We start from the raw sequence: 21,270 nt of genomic DNA, 5'->3' as shown, positions 1-21,270 counted from the left end.
TAACTTGTCAAGTTTTATATTGTGTATGCTCTGGATTATCATCGTAAAAAATTGTCCAACTTATTTTATTTTTATTTTCGAATTTCGTCGATGACTCCATTATTTTCGAATTTCAAGAAGCAAAATATGTTCTTTTTATTAAGCGAATCTATGAGCGAACCCTGTTTGAGAAACATTTAACGCTGCTATGATAACAACAAAAGTGGCAAGATATATATCAGGAAATATTTCATTAGAAATGCTGATAAGCAAACATTAAGAGAAAAATTATTTCTCTTGTATGTATAATTTTTTTGGGTATATTATTCACGAAAAATATTAAATTGAAGTTCTATGATTTTTTATAATATAATATCATAACATAAAAAAATCAGGGCTTATTACTTATTGAATTTACAAATCTTAAAAATTTCCTTTTGGTCAGTTTTTGACTCGTTAAAATATTGGAATTTTTGAGGCCGATGTATAGAAATATTCTTAAATGGGCAACATGCCGTAGTAGTAAATATAAGTAATCTAGCTTAGTAGAAAAACTTTTAATATTATTAATATTATTATTATTATTTTTTTTTTTTTAGCAACTGGGGTTAATTCTTGCTGTCATCGCTCTTTTATGAAATTATCGTATTGCAAAATCAGAAAACCAAGATTAGAAGACCATAAACACTTCTATGAGATCTTAAAGTAAATTTTAAATCAAAAGTTGTTCTAGTGGTTACATATATTTGAAGTAATTGCCAAATGAAATTTGGGACAATGCACAAAAAGTGTTCTTATGACTTTTAAAAGGTCATTTTGTGCGCGATAAATTTTGTAAATGACTTTAGAAAAAAGGGTTAGTTAAGTGCAAGAGATGAGTTGTAAAGTTAAAAGGACAATAAAAGTAACAGAAAGGGCAGTTTTACGCATATAATGAAAAAGTGATTGCGGTTAGCAACAGAGCGAATGCAAAAAACACTTGATAAACAAATTATATATACACACACTCATATCAAGTTGAAGCGTTACAAGATGAGGTCTCGAAGTATCCGTACAATGGCGAATATGGAACTAAAAGGTGATTGTAAGAAAAGAAAGTGGGCCAAAGCGTGTGTAAACTAATTGTGCTGTGTAAACTAATTGCCTACAATGCGGATGACCACAACTTAGCATAGAATCTTTATAGCCTTGCATGCACACATATACACATACATGTTAGTGATGAAAAATTGTCGACGAGGGTTCGGCTATTATGCGCTTGTAGACAATTGCATGCGGTAATCATACACCCACACACACATACTCAAACACAACCATATTCACAATTCTACAAAAATACACAAATTGCTAGCTGCTTAGACAGTGTTGCATCGCTAACGTCTGCTTTAAAACATGGCGGCTGTGTCAGCACTCAGTTTAGCTTCTGGCGAATTGCCGCTTTTTGGACAGAGGCTGCTTGCCGCCTACTTTCCTAATCAGATTTGCTATTTCGCTTTTTTTCTCTCGCACTTTCACTACCGCAGCATTTGTGGCATTTGCAGAAATTTGGCAATTCGAGAGGACAACACATCTTGCTCGACAAAGGTCTACAATTCGGTATCGATTTGGAAACTTTCGAACATGACAAGCCGTTGCGACCACAAATCGACACTGAAGATCTGCTGACCCTTACATCGTTCGATGCATTTGCTTCACCATCGCTTACAGCTGTAGAAAAGACGAACAGCAACCTTAACGCTGACGGCGCTGAGTGGCACGAACAGGAAGCAACAACCCCATATACGCGCAATTACTAGTACAACAACAATGCTGCCAACAATTGGTAATGCCGTTGGTGCAACACACGAAGCCGACTCACCACATTCACTGCACGTCAGATGACTAAAGCAGGTCGAGCTGGAGTCAGCCACGGTTACCACTAGTAACCATGTCACGTACGAATGGCGCTTCGGCGACTGGTCGGAGTGTTCGGAGAAGTGCGGTAATGCGGGCGGCGCTGGATTACGGGTAAGTGTTGCACATTTTACAATTCAATAGTTTTGGTAAAGCGCTGCTGTTTATACCATAAATAGTAGGTGGTAAAGTGGTGAAAATTTAAAATATTCTCACCTGTTTTAAAAACTAAATAACCAAATCAATAAGATAACAAAAATTTTGCAGTCTGATGGAACTTGTTTAAATATATTCCTAAAGTTGACATTTTGTGACGAAGGTTACCACCTGTAAAAAAAATTTAATTTAATAATATTTATATGTTAACAGAATTTTTAAAATATTCAAGCAGTACTCAAGGACTTTAAAATTTAAAATACTGTCAGAAGAGTTGCCAGCTGTGCAGAAGAATGACAATCCTTAGTCAAAATCAATTGCGATACAAAGTTAAAAAAATTTAAAGTTGAGAGATATATTAGTAAATTTAAAATTTTTTGTAAATAAAGTTGCCACATGTCACTAATTTTAAAACAATAAAACTGATAAGACAACTAAGAAAGTTGACATAATGGTTATAAGAAGTTCTGAGAGTCTTTAGAATTTAAAATATTTGTACAACAGTTACCAACTGTGAAAAAAATATTTAAAAAATTGAAATTTATAAGTCACGAATCAAAACGATAACTTCAAATTTAAAAAAAATCAATGTTAATATTTTATAAGGAAAGCTTGCCACCTTTCAAAAATTTTACTTAATTAAAATTGATAAGAAAATTTAATTTTATCAGCAGGTCTAAGAATCCTTAGAAAGGCAAATATTTTTAGAAGCTTTACCAGTTGTGTAAATCTTTTCCTTGCAATCATTACATCGATCATGCCCCTTGTCCGTATAATTTTCCATATAAGATACATATAAGGAATTGCAAGCAAACAACGTGCCGCCATGGCGTATGAGTAACCACCGTACTGTTTGTATTGCAAATTAATTATTAGCTTTATGAAGTGTTATGCATATCTTTGTGTTGTGTTGCGTTTATTCACAGAAATAGTTGGCTTTAAAACATTTTCCTTAGCCATTTTTTTACACCGTAGAGTCGCTCAATAACTTGCTTGCGTTTGTACCATCACACGCCCATACACAATGCACTGGAGTCACACTTGGAAGCGGACATCGTAACGGTCGACAATGCGTACTGTGAGAATTATGGACTAGGCGTTCCTGTCACGTTGGAAATGTGCGACCAGGAGGAGTGTGCCCGCTGGGAGGCTGGCGAGTGAACTTTGTGCCAACGTTCACGTTGCTTTGGACGCAATACGGCCATACAAAAGTGTGAGGTTAAATGTCACTTTGCGAATGACAGTGAGAGTACAGACGCCTGCTGTGTGTCACAGCGTCCCATTAGTCGACAGGAGTGCTATAGTGAGCGATACAAGGGAGTTTGGCGTGTGGAGCTATGGTCCGAGGTAAGTGTAGGCACTGCCGTTGTTTACACAGTGCTTTCGCTCTATCAGCTCTGACTCCTTTTTTCAACTTTATTTTCTTTTTTTTTGATAATTTTTCTTTTTGCGCAATGTTGCCGTCAATGAATTAAATATCGCATTTTAGAGTGTATTTGGTATGGCACGCTCCGGCCAGCGGGCAATACATGTCGCCATCAGCCGCTTCCAGTAGTTATATAGTAACAATAGCAGATTATTGCTTGATGAGTGCTTACTAAATTATCTTCAAATAATTATTTTATGTGTGTAATTTGGGTCTCGAATCATTTATTGTTATATCAATATGCGAATTTTTAAGCGTTAAGGTTAATTTCAGCAAGAATAAAGTATGAATTATCCTCACACTTCGCATTAATCCGCCTCTGTCGGCTTTTTGTTGCGCAATCAAACATATATGCCTATATGTATATGTATAAATGAGCCTAATAAAAAATTATTGACAGCCTATTGAAAGCGAATTCAGACACTTTTCAACTACCTTAATTCTATGCTGCTTACTACAAGATATTACATCTGCCTGCCAAATACCAGAACAACTCTCTGAAAGTCTTTGTTGTAAATTTAAAAAAATGTAAATCAAATAAAGCAGGAAAGTTGGCATCGCAAATCAATTATGTGTTCCCTCAACCATTCTGTTTAAGACTACATACTCAGTCTCTGAGTGCTGAGTTAGGAAAAGGTTTTACGATTTCGATATCTACGAGTATAACCAAAATGCTGAATAGTCCAGATTGAAATAGAGTAAAAGTCATGCTGAACGATTCATTTCTTCTGGCTTGTGCTTTATAATTCCACAGTAATGTGTACACAGTTAATTTATTGCTTACCCCTAGTTATTTATCCCTCGCTTACCGACAAATAAAACAGTGTAGAGAAACTGAAGACTGCTCTATCGATATGCCTAAAATAAAATGGTGTTATTTTATATGTTTTACGTTTAAACTATACATTTTGGGGCTATTTGCGTCAATACTTTGAAATATTCACTATTACCCACAACAAAGGGTACTTCTTCAACAAATACCCAGTCCTTTAATGGCCTCTCAACACCACCCAACTTTTAAAACAATTTTTAAGATGTCGAAAAGCAATAAGTGCAAAGTTCACATTTTAAACAAAAACATAAATGTACATAACCTGAAAACAGATTCTGAATGAAATAGTTTTCTATGGGTTTTTTTACTGAAGCATATTTCTTTATTCTGTGCGAAAACATATATATTTTATATTTCTTAGATTATTTCGTAAAATAACGTTTTCTCTTTAACCGCTTCAGCGTTTGATCAATGCAAGAACACTTCACGCTATTGCCGCAATGTACGCTCGATCTACTTGTGCAGATTACACCGTTACCAAGAGAAATGCTGCAAGTCCTGCAAATCCAATGCATATTACAATTAGCACACACCACTGCCATGCAATAGCAAAAGTGTAAAAGTCAAGGCTATGATGCTTAAGCAAAGCTAAAGCACGAATACAATAACACAAACAAGCTAAATATTCAACAGAAGCTCTCAAAAAACATAAACGCAAATAAATGCGAGTATTCAACGGATTACCAGCAATGAATGCAAAATTGAGGTAAAATGAAGGTAATAAAAATAGTAATATTAATAATAACGGTTAAATAAGAACTCTATACAAATTCATGAAGCTTAAAACGTTATTAAAATCGCAACAAAACACACACATACACATACGTACTGGGAAAACTGCAAACCTTGCAATTGTAGCATATGATTTGCCAACAATCAAATTACTACTTAATAATCTATTATTTATAAAATAAATATTTGACTGCATTGAATGAGCGCAACCAAATGAATTGAATGAAGTCAAGCAAATAATAATAACACATGCAAATGCAAATAAAAACAAAATATAGACTGCTTTTTACACACATAAGTACACACCCCGAATAGTAACCATAAGGTGGAAACAACAACAAAGCTTAAATACAACGCAGCAAAAAAAGTAAATTAATAAGATCGGTTTGAGAAGAGCGATTGTCTGTGGCAGATTGAGGTAGCTAAAGAACACGCACACAGGCACATTATAATATTGCAAGTGCATACACACCGAAACTTTGTTACAAATACGACTGTAATGGCGGCAGTCTCATATCAAATTTAGGTAGTAATAAGATATTTATACAAATACACCAAATAATATGAAATTGTAGTTTTTATGCTTATATGCACGCAATTCGATGTGTGTGTAGAATAAGTATGCATGTGCAAGGATGCGTGTGTGCAAACGCACTTCATTGAGCTTTATTCGTATACATTATGAAAAAATGTGACAACAATGCGAAGTAAAAAGCAAAATTAAACGTTAAAAAACAAAAAAAAAATATTTAAGGCGAAATATTGCTACTAAGACGACAAAAGCCCACGAGTGCTGCTATTAAGCAGCAGAGTTAAGTAATTATGTTGGGTATTCTAGTGTAGAATTTCTAAGAAACCGTTTTTTTTATCATTATTTCAAAGTTTAACTATTTAGGAACATGTCTACGGGAGAATATTTGAAAATTTAGATTATTTTCGGAGATATAGAAATTTTACTGACCCGGCCTCCACACTGGTTCGGTTGGGTCTAATCGAACAAAAGACTTTACTCAATACTTTAAATGCGTTTTTCTCAGACCAGAGTTCTACTAGACCGATTTACTTGACATTTTCAGAGCATCTTCTTTATAGACTTCTCTCGAGCATAAACTCCTCCTCATCCCAAATTTAAAAAAAGGAGAAAAAAAAACAAAATTGTAAAAAAATCGTTTTTTTTCAAACAGTCGCCATTTTATCAATAAATTTTTTTTTTACTTATCGCTATTTCATACAACTGCGACATCATTGCAGATTGTTAATCTTTTTTTTTTTTCTTTTCAGTTGTTTAGGAGGGTTGAAATCATAGGTATGCTCATGTGCCAATTTTTTGCGACCCACCACTTCATCAGCTGCCAGTTTTTTAAATTTTCAATTATTATTTTTTTTAAATTTTTTTCTGTACTCTTGCAACAATAATAAATAGCTGATAAAAAAAGAATCTATAGTAAAAGTATTGATTTCTTATTTTAAGTCACTTCAAAAGTTACCTGAAATTCATGTCTCTAGACTAGAATACCCCCTTAACGAAAATAAAAAGCAAAGAAGATGAAAATAGCATAACTTGGAGCTACACTGTCACAATGACTTAGCATTTGACATTGAAAACATGCACATAATTATATTATAGTGCAAAATTAGTATTGCAAAGACGCACTTGGCTTCTGCAATGCACAATACACACGCACTCATATAAATTACGTGTCTAAAAAGTGTCCCAAAATTAACACAAGATCGTTAGTAAATAGAACACAGTTTTTAGTCTTTGCTTGTAATTTTTTTATTGAATCATAAAGTACATAGAATGGGGTTATTTATTTAATAACACATCGTTCAATGAAAGAAATTTTCCATCCATTCCATCCAAGCTTTCATTAGTTTTGAAATATTGTTCAATAAAGAAGACACGTCGCTCTATTGTGTAACGCTCCACTTTTACTAAGCTTAAACTGTCAGCTGTAGATTTTTTTTTTTAATTTTTTCAACTCTTTACTACATAAATAGGCGCAAATTTAAATCTTGCGTTAATTTTAAGGCAATTTGTGTTTTGATCGACCGCAAAATGTTTTTCTAAGAGTTTAAGTAAAATATTTTTCCCTTTCTTCCGTTTTATAGAAAGAATCGAGCTGGAGCAAAACACCAAAGACGAGCGTGTATTTTGCTCTTCGTTATGGGTTATTTGCTTATACCACCGAAAGAACGCATGTTCACTGGACGCAGTTGTTACAGTTGTATAATATCACTTTCTTTTAGTCAAGTGACGCTCATCATACAGTTATATAAGTTAACAATTTAAATAAGATAATCGCGACACAACGTGTAACTTTGGCAACACTGCAAGAACAGAGCACAAAATCTGGTGTTTAGCCAATAGAAATAACAAAAACTAAGAAGAACTCAGCATCATCATCTTATAGCTTCAACACACTCACAGATGTCGACTTTACCGCAAACATTTTTGGTATCAGCTTTCGGTTGGCAAGAATATTTCGCAACCGCTGGAAAAATCTTAAATTCAAAATAATACCTAATAAATAAAAACTAAAGCCTAAGGTATTTATGGTAAATTAAAAAATAATGATACACATTAATGTACATAATTAGCATAAATATACATTTTATATACATGATAATTTCAAGCGTTATAATATTTGCTAATAATAAGAAAATGTAAGCGGTAACACAGTAAATAACATATTTTGATTACAAAACAATTAAATTTGATAAATAGCGTTTCAATGTTATTGTATGTAAGTATAATATTTGGATTTGCAATTCAATAATGCATTGTGCGTTGTGTGTTGAAATATACAATTTTGTCTATGAAATATTGAGGCGAATTCGCTTTAGTTTTCGAATTCAATAAATGTTTAAATGACTTTTGTGATTGTACAATAAATGGCTTTCCAAACGTCACTTGTCGATAACGCAGTTTTATTTTGACTGTGCACACTTATGTATATACGCTTCGGTGGAAGAGAAAATTTTAATGTTAAAATGTGAAAATAATTAATAATTGATAAATTTTTTTGCAACATTTAGTTTAATTGAATTTATATATAAAATTTCAAGCACCAGAAAATCTTACCAATCGGTAATGAATCTAGTTCTAAATTAGTGTTATAACTGCAGTAGATTTTTACATTTTTTAGTTTTTACAACTTGCTTTTATTTTATTATTTTGAAATATCATATTACTTGTCCTCGAAAGCTATCAGAAAAATGAGCGCGCTGCGTCGATAAAATATTTAAGTTACATGTCAGCATCATAAAAGTCCAAAAATATATATGCTATAACCTACAATCAACTCAATGAATTAGATTTTTCTTTCTTTAAAAATCAAAGATCGTTAAGTGCAGTAGAATTGCAGAGTTCAGTTTGACCAGCAAAAGCAGCGTTAATATACTTTTTGCAATTAAGCATTTCCAACGTTTCATTTTAAGGCTTACCTACAAACATAAAAAAGCGATTATTATGTATTTATGTATATTGCTATTGCCAGCGTTTACATAAAATAATTATAGTACTGCAGATCCTTTTCATCTGCCTTTTGTCTGACGGCAATGCATATTTAAGAGTGTCCTACTGACTTTATTGTAACGATTAAACACTGCGGGTAAATACTCCATGCATACACAACCATAGATATGCCTATAAATAAATAGTTAAGTTGTAGGTGAATACCCCATTTGATGGTGCTACCAGCTACCAACGCCCTAAATCATTTGCGCCTAGAGTCATATATGTATAAGAACTCTATTATTTATATAAACCACTCACAGCGATCAGGAGTATACATACACTTTCTTAAGCCGCATCATGCACTGCGTATGAGTAACGTTTGTAGGCACATCCTCATAGTGGTAAATTAATTCAACAGCACTAACTAATATCGTCGTTACACAATGCTGCAAGACATTATAACAATAACCAATCAGGTTGTCTACATACATATGGACATAGCTGCAAGAGGCTAAGCTTGTCGTTAATAAGGTAAGTAAAGAATTTTAAAAATTATCAAACTGTGAAAAAAACTACCGCCCCTCCAGTTTTAGCTGCTGAATTGTCAAATTTTATTTTTAGCAAACAAAATTAATAAGAAATCACCATTATTTCGCGATATCAATTTTTCATCGAAATTCTGTTCTTTCAATTAAAAGTTTGCAATTAGTTGCTACAGAATAAAAATAAAGTGCGAAGTGATATTCTTTGTTGTGTTGTATGCTCATGTTAATTGCAATATAAAATGGTGCGTGTGTATTGATTTCATTGAATGCTCTTAATTCGATTGAGATTGCAATGCTATTAACCTATTTATCAGTTATTCACGCGTTGAGTTTTACAAAGAGGCAATATTCGCACATACATAGGTCGGATTGGAGCTGATGTTGTTGCAAGTGCTGCTTTAGTATCGAAAATTAGATCATTTACGATTCTCATATAAACAAGCATATTTAGAGTAATGCTAATTTGCCAACACTATGCTATATAAATCGGTTTCATACTGGTTACGAAGCAAAAACTAACCTAATATCGGAAACTAGGCTCTGTCTTGGTCTACAATGAATATTTTCTCGTGTTTAAAATTTCGCTTATATCTAATTGCTTTCAAAAATTTTACTGCTGTATCATCCTGCAATTATAATTAGGTATAGAACTTTAAATTGCATCTCCGAATCTATATTTGCACTTATTTGCACTAAGGACAACCTCTATAATTACATACGCATCACTCCTTAATATACCTCCTCCATTTAACGCCTCTCAGTCTACTTAGAAAAGCTCACATATACACATGTGCTGACATCTAACACAATCGACTTAATTGTGAATAGTTCGATGAACATAAGCTGCATACGAAATTTTTACAATAACAAAAACAAAAGTCTTAAGTGTAATGCAATTTGTGTAGCAGAGGTTAATCATTCACTGCAGCTCATCTTAGTTATCGTATAAAGACACTTAGTTGCAAAGAAGAAATAACAAGCAGCGGATGTGTTTGCTTTAGCGATTATTCACTCTTATGTGTGGGTTTGAAATCATATTAAGATCAATTTACCTTACATACATTTTTAATTTAATCTTAACTTACAAAGAATGAGCTGGACACTTCCTTATTAAGAGCAACTCATCTATATGTATACGTGCACGTGTATCAAGAGACATGCATATTTGGGCAGCTTCTCTGTACGGCTTTATTCACCAGCTTTGTTAGACTAATAACTGCATTGTTTGCAAAGCACATAGTGGTTCATACACATACTCATACTTAGTGAAATGCATAGTGGCAGAGGGATTTAGCCAGACATGACATGCAGCATGCACAGTGGTTTCTTGCGCACTAACATACATATATCTCTGTATGAACGGTTGTAAGCTTTCATCAAATACTCTCAACTTTGCAGGGAGAAGCACAATCTTACCGCTGCAGTTACTGACCGCTGCCGCAAATACAATATGCAAGCTTTAATTTCCTGCTAGCAACCACTTATGTACTTTTACTTACATAGCTATTTTATTACACCTCTACTTATGTACATATAGACAAACACAATTTACAAAGAAATTTAGGTAAGTTTTGGTTGGCTGCGTTATATGAATATAGGATGAAAGCCTTTAAGAAGCTACATTTGCATATGAGGTGCATAACTCACCTTTCGCGACAAGTGCATATTAAAAAATTTTGTAATATGCTTTATATTAGGGTGGAGCGCAAAAAATTTTTTTTCCTTAGCCTGAGAATAAACTTTGTAGATTATAAAAAAATAAAACTTTTGGAAAAAAGAAAATTTTTGGAAAAAAAAATTTTTTACATCTAGAGGCTCACTCACTTTTAAAGTAAATTTCGAGTTAAAATTTTTATTTCGTAAAAAATGTTTGATAAGCGTTCTATAAACTGTGGAGAGTCCTCTTTCTAGCCAATTAAAAGTTATCAACTTAAAAAAAATGTGTATGGTCAATATTGGAGTTTTAAAAAAAGTCTTAAACGACAACACGCTTTTCTTAAGCGTTAAAATAAATTTTTAGTCAAAAACCGAAAAATTCGCTAATTTTTATATAAATGAGAAGAGCTTAAACCAAAAAAAAAAATTGTTTGTCCAAAAATATGTTTAACGTTTAATTTACTTTAAAACCGCCTCTAGATGTTAAAATTTTTTTTTCCAAAATTTGGTTTTTTTCACAAATTTTTTTCCAAAATTTTTTTTTTGTTATAATCTACAAATTTTACCCGCAGACCCTCAAAAATAAATTAAGAAATTATTTTAAAAAAATTAGTAAATATTGTACATTTTTTAAGAATCACATTGAGTTTTCGGCATTAGTGTAAGCGAATAGAGGTTGAATATAGCAAAGTGTAAACCTTGTTTAAGAAATATTTTCCTGATTTTCATAAAATATGGTAACTTACGAAAATAACTAGTTTAAAGTCTCTAAATGATAAATCCTGTCGCTTTAGGTTGAATGATTTCGTTATATACAATTACCTGCCACGCGTTTAAAAAAGCTTAAAACGTCAAAACAGTGAACGAAATTCAAAACTTTCACCAGTAAAGCGACAATACGTTTCTTCTACTTAACAGAGTTTTCGCTAAAGCAGAACATACTTCTTCCTTACAATTTCCTTATATTTCATTTATTTGATGGAGTAAGTTTGCTGTGCGAAAAATTCTATCGCAAATTATTGTATTTATTATAACATAATTATTGATTTTCTGGTAATAAAGCACTATTTATAGGTTGAGAATACACAGTTTTTTCTATAGCTTAATTGTGTACTTCTACCATCGTTAGGTTTTCAGAGCTCCCAACAGTAAACTTCCGGTTAAATTTTTAATACTCTTTATAGTTTTGGTATACCAAGCATAGCTTAGATTGGTGGTGGGAGTCACGCAAGAGCAATGCCTGATTTTTTTAATAGAGAGCAAATTTCTGACACCCGTCTTCTCACTCACTTATAAGAAAGTTGTGCAACAAACCGATTAAGTTTTGCCTCAGAGCTAAAGAGAGAAACATCACGAAGATTTGTACTAACTATATAATTCGTGCATTTTTTGACAATAAAATATTACAACGTCAATAACTTTCAGGTCAGCGAATATAAGCTTTTTGTCTAAAATGGATTCCGTTCAACAATTTCGCAGTGGCCATCGCATCAGCGAATATGTCAAACCAATACAGATTGCAACATTTTAATGTAACACCATGCTCTTCAGCAATTAATTTTGAAGATGTATATATATGTGTGAAAAGCACTTAACTGGACGCAACAAGAACTCTGGACAGTTGAACATATGTAGTTCAAAGCAAATTGTATTAAATCATTAGCAAAATTAAGCAGCAACTGCCGAGTGTGTCTCCACGTTGTCTACACTTTAACTTGTTTATAGGGGTAGCGTTTGCGCCCAACGTCAGATAGACGCTAGACACGCGTCATTAAACTATTTTTTCAGTTTGCCAAGCGTTTATGTGGCGTCAATGGCGAAATTATTGCATCACAGTTTGTTTAATTGTTTTTGCTTTTGACTACATTGTCGTTTGTCATGTCAGCTTTTTTGTATAATTTATAGATGAACTTATAAGTTTCTTTGTGGTGCCACATTAAAGTGCCAAAATACATTAAGTACGCAGATTTTATAGCACAATATTATGAATATGGTAACACTTTATTCGATTCATTTAAGAGTTCAACTTAATTTATGTAAAGAGTAGTAAATAATTTTTACGCGATGAACGATGTTGATTAAAGTGTTAAAGTTTTTATGGGGCAACATTTTATGTGACCATTCGTGACTCATATATTATATATCTAGCATTGAAATGCAATATTGTAAAAATTAACTAAATAAATAGTGTAGTAAAGTGGAGCTAGTTATAAATAAGGATTTGAGAAGATTATTGAGCAGGGCATTTCATTAAGTTGGGGAGAGCAACACTGCTTCTGCTGTTAACTAAAGATTTTGGCACTCCCAAAAAAAAATGTTAAAAACATTATTTTGTATTTGAAGTGTAAAAAGCGCCACAAAGAAATAACTTCAATAAATTGGAAGAATTTTTAAAAACTCGTTTCCTTAATTCAGCAATTTTATACAAAGAAAAAATACAACTTTTGATATTATTTAAGTATAAGATAATATTTGTTAAAAATCTGTAAAGAATATTTTACGATCAAGTGACTGCAATTAAAATCGTTCTAAAATGTCGAATGTGCCAATGAAATTGTCTAAACGTAGTTTAAACACATTTTAAATAATTATGGCAGCAAATATTTGTTCGGAGAGCATTTCTTTACGAAAAAAACCGTAATTTTTTTGAAACGTAAGCCAACGAAAAATAACAACAAATTTCTTCAACTAGAACCGTCCTACACAATAGAGGTTTGGATTGGACGAAAAGATATATGATATAACATAAATAGAATTGCAGTAGCTTCTTAGTCAACAACTGCATTTTTGCATTTGAAGGTCTAAAAACCTACTATTGTAGTTACCACCTAATCGTCTTTTTGCTTCGATTGTGATCATTTTGAATATTATTTGACAGTGGTTCGCTAACATTACATATTTACAAGTATTACGCGTAAATACACTCAACATATGCTTTTTGATGTCAGCTTGAAGAAAGAAACAAACAGTAACATTAGAATTGTTAGAGCCATAACTGTTTTCAAACTTCCTTTGTCTTATTGGCAATCAGCTTGACCCTTAAACTGATATTTTCTCATAGCCAGACAAACAGACAGCAAAGCCGAAAGGATTGGCATTGTTAAAACAACGCACAGACCAAAAGGCAGGCGAGTATAAAAGCCGTATCGTAAGCTCTCAAGTGGAGAGACTTCTCAAAGAAAGATACAAAATATTATATATGTAAAAATTCAATAAGTGTAAAAATGCTATAGAAGGCGATAAGTCTTACAACTCACAAAGCTTTTTGCTCTGCAAAGAGTGTACCTTAACTTCTTGCTTCTGTTGCCACATTCAGCATTGCAAGAGCAACCAACAACAATAATGTAAAATGCGTTCAAGTGTGGTGTACTAAGCAAATGCATTGCAGCAGTTGCAACCTGTAAGATGTGGCTTGCATCGCATAGTATGTACGTATGTTTATATGTCTATACATATTATGTTATATACGTTCAAATTGACAGCTTTTAATGTAAAACAATAAACGCTCTACTTGTCTGTTTTTACTTAACTTTTTTACATTGCTCATTTTTCGTTTTTAGAGCTTTGCAGGCTTTCAATTGCACTTCAAAATGGATTTGTGTTTCATCGAACAAATATTGAAATTTTCACTTAATTTTTTTATAGATATGTAGTCAAAATAGCTTATTGATTGAAAATAATAATCAAAAGAGCAAAATATCTTAAGGCTTTAAAGGAAAGAAATTGGCGACGTTCACAGCACTGAAATTGTAGAATGTTCAACTACGAAATTACAAAGAGGTTTACAGAGAGCCTTACGATGAGTCAGATGGCAAAGAAAAATACAATATATGTTTACTACGGACCAAACCTACACTATCCTATCTTAATATGTCCTACTCTCTCTCTTTTTTCAATCCAAGCAAAAAAGCAAAACGAATGTCGTCTTTGCTTTATCATAATATGCTATTATATTGCGTTCGTTTTGAGTGTAGTAGCATAGTTCACAATTAGCAGTTAGCCATATACAACTAAAGACGATAAAAAAATACCTGTAAGTATGTCCAGATTTTTTTTTTTTCTAAATTCAATTTACATATCTTCTCCGATCATCTACAACTTTCAGTATTTCCAAATGATTTAAATATTAAAGAAAATCAGGTAAATGCATTTAATTACAATGACGCTCTGAAAAGGCACTACGTCAGGTCTCCTACTCTTCTAATGCCCGTACCATCCACCACTACTCTGCTAAGTGGATACTAACCTGCATATACCACGCTAAGAATACATATACTACTGAAGCTCATTTGTGCGCACCAAACGCGCTCAATTTATGTCTAAAGTTGGACATTTGAATTAATCTTTTTTCGCGAGCAAATGCAAAGCATTGCAGCTTTTCCGGCACTCTCCCGCATTTCCCGTCCATGGACGGACTTTGAAGTTAAGCAGACGTACTGATAGATGGGCAGACAAATAGACAAACTAAATACTTGGTTAATCTAGGTGTCTATGGTAAATCTACAAAAGCGCCGCCAAACCCGTTAAACCAGTGAACCGTCATTCAGTTCAGCTTGGCCAAGCAAGTTGAAGGGAGGCGGTCGTGCAGGTGCGCTAGATGTGTTCGGTGTAGAAATCCAATAAAATGCGTATTAACCGCAACACATCCGACGTTTATTGAAGCTTAATGCCGCGTTGCGTATCCGTCGTTTAAATCCATTAAGGTGTCAAACGGAACAGCTTTTGCGGTGCACAGTTAATTCTTCTACCTCCTTCACCTTGCTATCGCAGAAGTAATCCACTTAATGTCCGCTAGCGCTAGTTCAAAATATTTAACTGCTGGCATCGTCGTTGCAGCCTTCTTAAGAAAGAGCTATTTTCAAAGGTAAATCCTTTCCAGCGATGAAAGCAACAACAACTAACGAAATGTAATAAAATAGTGTTTGTTATTGTTTTTATAGTTGTTGTTCTTAGCGGTTACAGTAAAGTAGGTTAGTAAACTTCCGGTGTTTTTATTTCAAGCTAAACAGCTTTTAAGCCATTTATGCAGATGCGTCGTAAACTACAAGTAAAGCAGCAACGATTTCGCTTCAATGAATTTACTATTCTTTGTCTGTGCTCTCCTCAATTTGGGAGACCTCAAACTACACATTCATTTACTTTCTTATTCAAATTTAATTTCAAACGAAATTTCCTAAACTTATATAAATTTATTACGGATTGCCAAGCAAGCTCTTTGTACTCAGCCTTTTTATCAGAATTTGAAAATAAGTTTGCAATAACTATTATATTAAAGGTCAAAAGAGAGGGCGTCAGAAATTTACATGTGTTCATATTTTCCGAATACATATTCACGTATAAGTGTATTCCAGTTTTATCAATTTAAGAATCTAAATGATTTCTAACGCGTGATCCAAGTAGAGGTACTTTTTTCAATGGCCCTTTTTTTAACAGATCACACGTTGTGTTCATCAAAAGTTTATCTCTGTTTAGAGTGTTTTTGTCCCTAGTAAGCGGGGCTAGCAAAGTCGCCTATGTTTCACCACTTAGCAACCAAAAATGACGGGTGTAATACAAGCAACTTTAAAAAACATCTATTAATAAATAACTTTAAAAAACATCATTGCCTACATTTAGGCACAAGTTACTTCATTTTCGAATTTTTTTTTTTTTTGAAAAGTTACGACCGCCCTAACATGACTGCAGGTAATGTCAAAAAGTCGAGTCACAGTTTATCATTTACGCAGAAAAGTTGTTAACTTCCTCATAATTTATTTGCATATACATATGAACATGATAAATTATCCGTATGACCCTCAACCGACAAATAACAGAAGCACTCACAACAACAAACCTGGTAAAACTGTTTGTCAATTACTACTACTCGTTGTATTTATACACACTGAGGCGCTTGCTGACCTTTTTACATATCACTCAAAGCAGATATCCTAATCTGGTGGAGTTAAACATGATTTTGCTTTTCTTTTTTTTTTTTGTCTTTTAACAAAAGTTCGTTTATTGCTATTTTTGAAGTTTATATTATTTTCCCTATTTTATCAGCGTCACTCAACGCACTCAAAACTCCGCTGCCCACAAAGCTGCCTCTTCAATAGCAATCATATTTTTATAAAACTGCAAATTTACAAAGTTCTACCATCACTGATTCACCACTTAACGGTATCGTGTACGCTGGTGGTTGATAGACCAAAAGTCAAATATACAGACAAATTGCGAGGTTATAACCAACAAAAGAGCAGTCAACATAACGTCAAATCGAAAGCGGTGCGTAGGGCAGAAGAAGGCTGATAGTGGAAAGGAACATCTGTAAATGCACTCAAGCTTGTATGTTTGTACTATGGAACGTCGAATCCTCGTCGAGCCACAGAGAGGATGCCTTATTCAGCTAGTCAAAATCATTGAACGACAGTGATGCAAAACCTTTCCGCAATCTAGCAACCAAATAGGCCTACCCTATACTTACTGGGGCTCTTCATCGTGGCAGTCAATGTTGTCTTGGTGCGCGAACGAAAAGTGTGAAAAAAAAGGTAATCACATAAATTTTTTCTCTTCGCACAGCGTTTCGATAAAATGATTTGCAAACAAATTGGTTCAGCAAATTCGATTGAGCTGTGTGTTTTCTTTTGTTGACAGCAGAGAGTACGGATAATATGCATGACTTAAACCAGAAAAAAGGCAAAAATAAAAAAGCAGTGACAATAAAAATCAACTGCCAATGAGAACAAAAGCCAACAAAAAATATGTGTTATGACAACAGCCATTTGAGCTTGAGTTAACAAACTTGTTCAACTGTAGAATGGTCACACTTTTGCATACTACCAAAACACTCTCTAAACACTACAATAATAAAATACTAACAACAAGTTTTATCATGGAATAATAAAATCAGCCGCAAAGGCATAACACGCATTACGCACAGCTATAGCAGCATGATGTACAACATTCTTCGCGAATAAATAGAAAACAACTGGACCGAAAATGTTTTTGTTAATTTACATACACAAATATGTTGACATTTTTATATCTTTTGTTGAGCTTTCTAAAATTTTACTTGGTGTAGTCATAACCCTTCTTGTCCTTTTCATATTTCTCACATTTTGCATATAAAAATCGAAAAGCAGTTTTTGACTTTAACTACTGTGAGCGTGCAATAGCTGGGCTTTTCGTATAAGGCAGAGGTCGGAAAAGCACTTTTCTGGCTTTTCGTCACAGAACTTAGCACATGCACATTACGAAAAATCTAGTTTATAGCCACATACATGATGCAAATGCATCAACAATTTTAGGATTTATTGTAAGCCATAGAATGCACATTTGATTGTTTTATCATTTTAGTGAAATTTATTGTGTATGGATAAACCTACATTGTGACCAGAAAGTTTCCGGAAATTGTCATTCAAACTACTCGCGCTGAATATATTGCTTTTTTTTGTTAAGTTGGTAGCACTGTGCTGAGTTACTATGCCAAAAATGAGCGCGATCTGTCAACCAGTTTGTTTGCAGCAGCTATTGAAATCAGTAGACCTCTGAAGTGTTTTGCGCTTTTTACAATGGAAAAAAATATTGAACAAAGAATTTGCATCAAATTTTGTGTTTTGAACCAAATTTCGTGTGCGAAATCGTTGCGAATGTTAGAATGCTTATATTGAATATATTCTATCGAAAACCCCGACTGGTACAAAGCCTTTAAGGATGGTCGAGAAGCCGCCGAAGACATGCCTCGTTATAGTCCTCCTTCGATGTCTACCATTGACGATAACATCAAAAAAGTGAAGGAAATCGTGTTCAAAAATCGTCATGCGAGTGTTGGAAAGATAACACGTAAGCTAAACATCGGCCGTGAAGCAGCTCGTTTGATTTTGACCGATAATTTGGGCATGAGACACGTCAAAGCTCGGCTTGTTCCAAAAGAGCTGAATTTTTTGCAAAAAGATCGCACCAAGCTGTAGTTGTGAACGATTTTAAGACCAAAAACTCGTTCAATGCCATCGGTCAACCACCTGATTCACCGAAGTTGGCACCATCCAACTTTTTTTTTGTTTTTCAAAACTCAAGTTACCACTCCGTGAAATCCGTTTCGACTCGATTGAGGTCGTAAAAGAAAACTCGCAGGGGGAACTGAAAGCTATCCGACAAGGCGACAAAATAAATTTTTCATTTTATCTACAATTTCCGGAAACTTTCTGGTCGCAATGTATGTTCTATATCGGCTATCGCCGTATGTATTTTGGCTATATTTTGAAATATATTACGTACTAGCTTTAATTAATTGAATCGTCATTGAACTATTTTACTCCACAAATGTACATACGAGTATATACTATATATTTCAAGTAATAATTTTTAATTTTTCTTATCTGTATATTTTTCAAAATCTTTTATTTGTCATCATTCCATTCATGACTGTTACAAAAATTGAGTTTACTTGTAAATGTCAATTTCTGACACTTGATGAAGGACGACCAACTTGCAAAAAATGCCAAAGTTCATTTAAGACTGGACTATATATAAATATACTTGTATTATGGAAAATAATATTTTATTTTGGAGTTTTGCATATTTAATTAATGATGTAACTCACTTGTTCTACGAAATTCGATATTTTTGTATTAAACATGACACCCAGCTATGGCTCATATATTGATCTTTAAACCTTATAATGATTGAGTAAAATCCAGCAACACAGAACAAGGTTTCGCTCTATTGAAAAATTTGACAGCTGCAATTGGATGCAACTTTTCTCTTAGCCTTCTTTCTCTCATTTCCAAGTGCAGCTGGACTAATTTGACTGCATTTATTCTTTATACGAACGTTTCGCTCACTTCAAAATTTATTTCAACGATGATTACCTGATGTGCCTTTGTTTCGTATCCCGAAGAAATCGTCCAGCATTTGATTCCCCCTGTACTATCCATGCAACCAGCAAATACATATTTCAGTATGATGTTAATAAATACGACCTACGTACGAGTAGGTAGAGTATAAGCGCCGCTGTAATAAACTGCAGTAATCAATAGCACTTAAAGATGCATTAAAAGTACCGAGTCATATTTATAGAAGTACTAGTAAAGCGAGTAAACGCTCGTAGTACAACCAGAATCGTGTGTGAATAGTGAAAAAGAAAAAAGTAGTAAATATGAGTACATAGTCAGCAAAATAGGGAATGCTTTTGTAAGTATTCATAAAACTTAGAAATCGTAGTTATAAATAGTATATGCAGTAAGCTCTTCTACTTGTGAGTTACCTTCAATGGCAAGTGGTTGTTATTAGATTCGTATTATTAGAAAAAAAAATATAAGTAGTTTTAGTTGAATAAGTTGAAAACATATCATACTATATGTAAGGTATTGCGTTTCTACTTGTATAAGTATGCGTATAGTTTGATATTTTTTAAAAACACGATTCTTTAATGCAAGAAAAAAAATTCGTGGAATACAAATTTGCTAATCTTTTAAATTGCATATCGAGACTTACTATTTTCAGTTCTGTTTGGAGCAATGTTATTTCCCAGCATAAATTGGAAAATTGCTAAAGTCTCTAAAATAACACGCTGAGCTACATGGCTTTTTCTAATTTAAGAATATTGATACCATAGTTTTAAGTTAAAGATTTATGAAATAGCTCTGTTTCTTAAGAAATTTATTTTTTATATACAAATAATCATTTAGATTAGCTTCGATATATAAGTTATTTCATATATGTTATCAAATGGTTATTTAATGCGTGCACAAATCCTTGTACATGTCCGAAATAAGTTTATTGTCTATTATGTTGTCGGCTTAGTTCAGAAATCCAGAAGGATCTTACATCATAACAACTTAAAGTTAGGTTTTAAACTTTATATAATAGCTTATTGTTTCCAGTTGGGCTCAGTGACTTCATCGGATCCAAATTCCAATAATAATAGCGGCGTGGTACCTCTGGTTTATAATTACTGTTATTTAGTTGGTTTGATACTGATACGAAATAGACTAGTTACTAAACTAGCCTCTAGAAAACACTAAATTGTCTTCGACTAAAAACGACTTCGGTATAGCACGTTGAAATATTATATATAGTTGTGTATGTCCCCACGAACTGTGCTGCACTTCATCAGAGATACATTACACTTTTTTAAATTTCAACTTTTAAAAAAAAATTGCTCTGTTTTATTGTTTTTCGGTGGCTAAAATATGCGAATGCTGAAGCCAAAAAAAAATAAATTTATTTTTAGTTTCGCCGCAGTGGCGATTAATTTTTAATAAGTTGCAGAAATAATTAATACCTGTAGCTTCACTTAAGAATGAATTTGAGACTCAGTTTATCTTCCCTCCTACAGTATACATACTTTTCTTTATGTTTTTTCTATGTGTATAAAAGAAAAAAGGCTGCCAAGATTTTTATATACAAAATTATTTCATAAACTAAAATATATTTAAAGTACCACAATTCTAACACTGATTCTTTAAGCCTTAAATCCTTTTAAAAACTAAATATATGCTCATACTTTTCACAATTCTTCAACATCCCAATCAAAAATATGTATTACAGTGACAAGAGGAAAATATCACTCAACCTCAAATGCCATTCAATGTTGTGAAAATCCACGTAAATT

General features: G+C 33.2%; 1 long non-coding RNA gene across 1 annotated transcript; it reads left to right on the top strand.

Annotated features, from left to right (window-relative positions):
- Positions 1 to 636: 636 nt before the first annotated feature.
- Positions 637 to 7,388, top strand: LOC106627096 (uncharacterized). The gene is made up of 4 exons (XR_011395514.1): positions 637 to 1,986; positions 3,004 to 3,375; positions 4,688 to 5,003; positions 7,131 to 7,388. It is a non-coding gene; the product is annotated as an uncharacterized lncRNA (long non-coding RNA).
- Positions 7,389 to 21,270: the final 13,882 nt, after the last annotated feature.

The sequence above is a fragment of the Bactrocera oleae genome, chromosome 3 (genome assembly GCF_042242935.1).
Source record: "Bactrocera oleae isolate idBacOlea1 chromosome 3, idBacOlea1, whole genome shotgun sequence".
NCBI classification, from domain to species: domain Eukaryota; kingdom Metazoa; phylum Arthropoda; class Insecta; order Diptera; family Tephritidae; genus Bactrocera; species Bactrocera oleae.
This window is presented reverse-complemented; position numbering and strand designations above follow the sequence as displayed.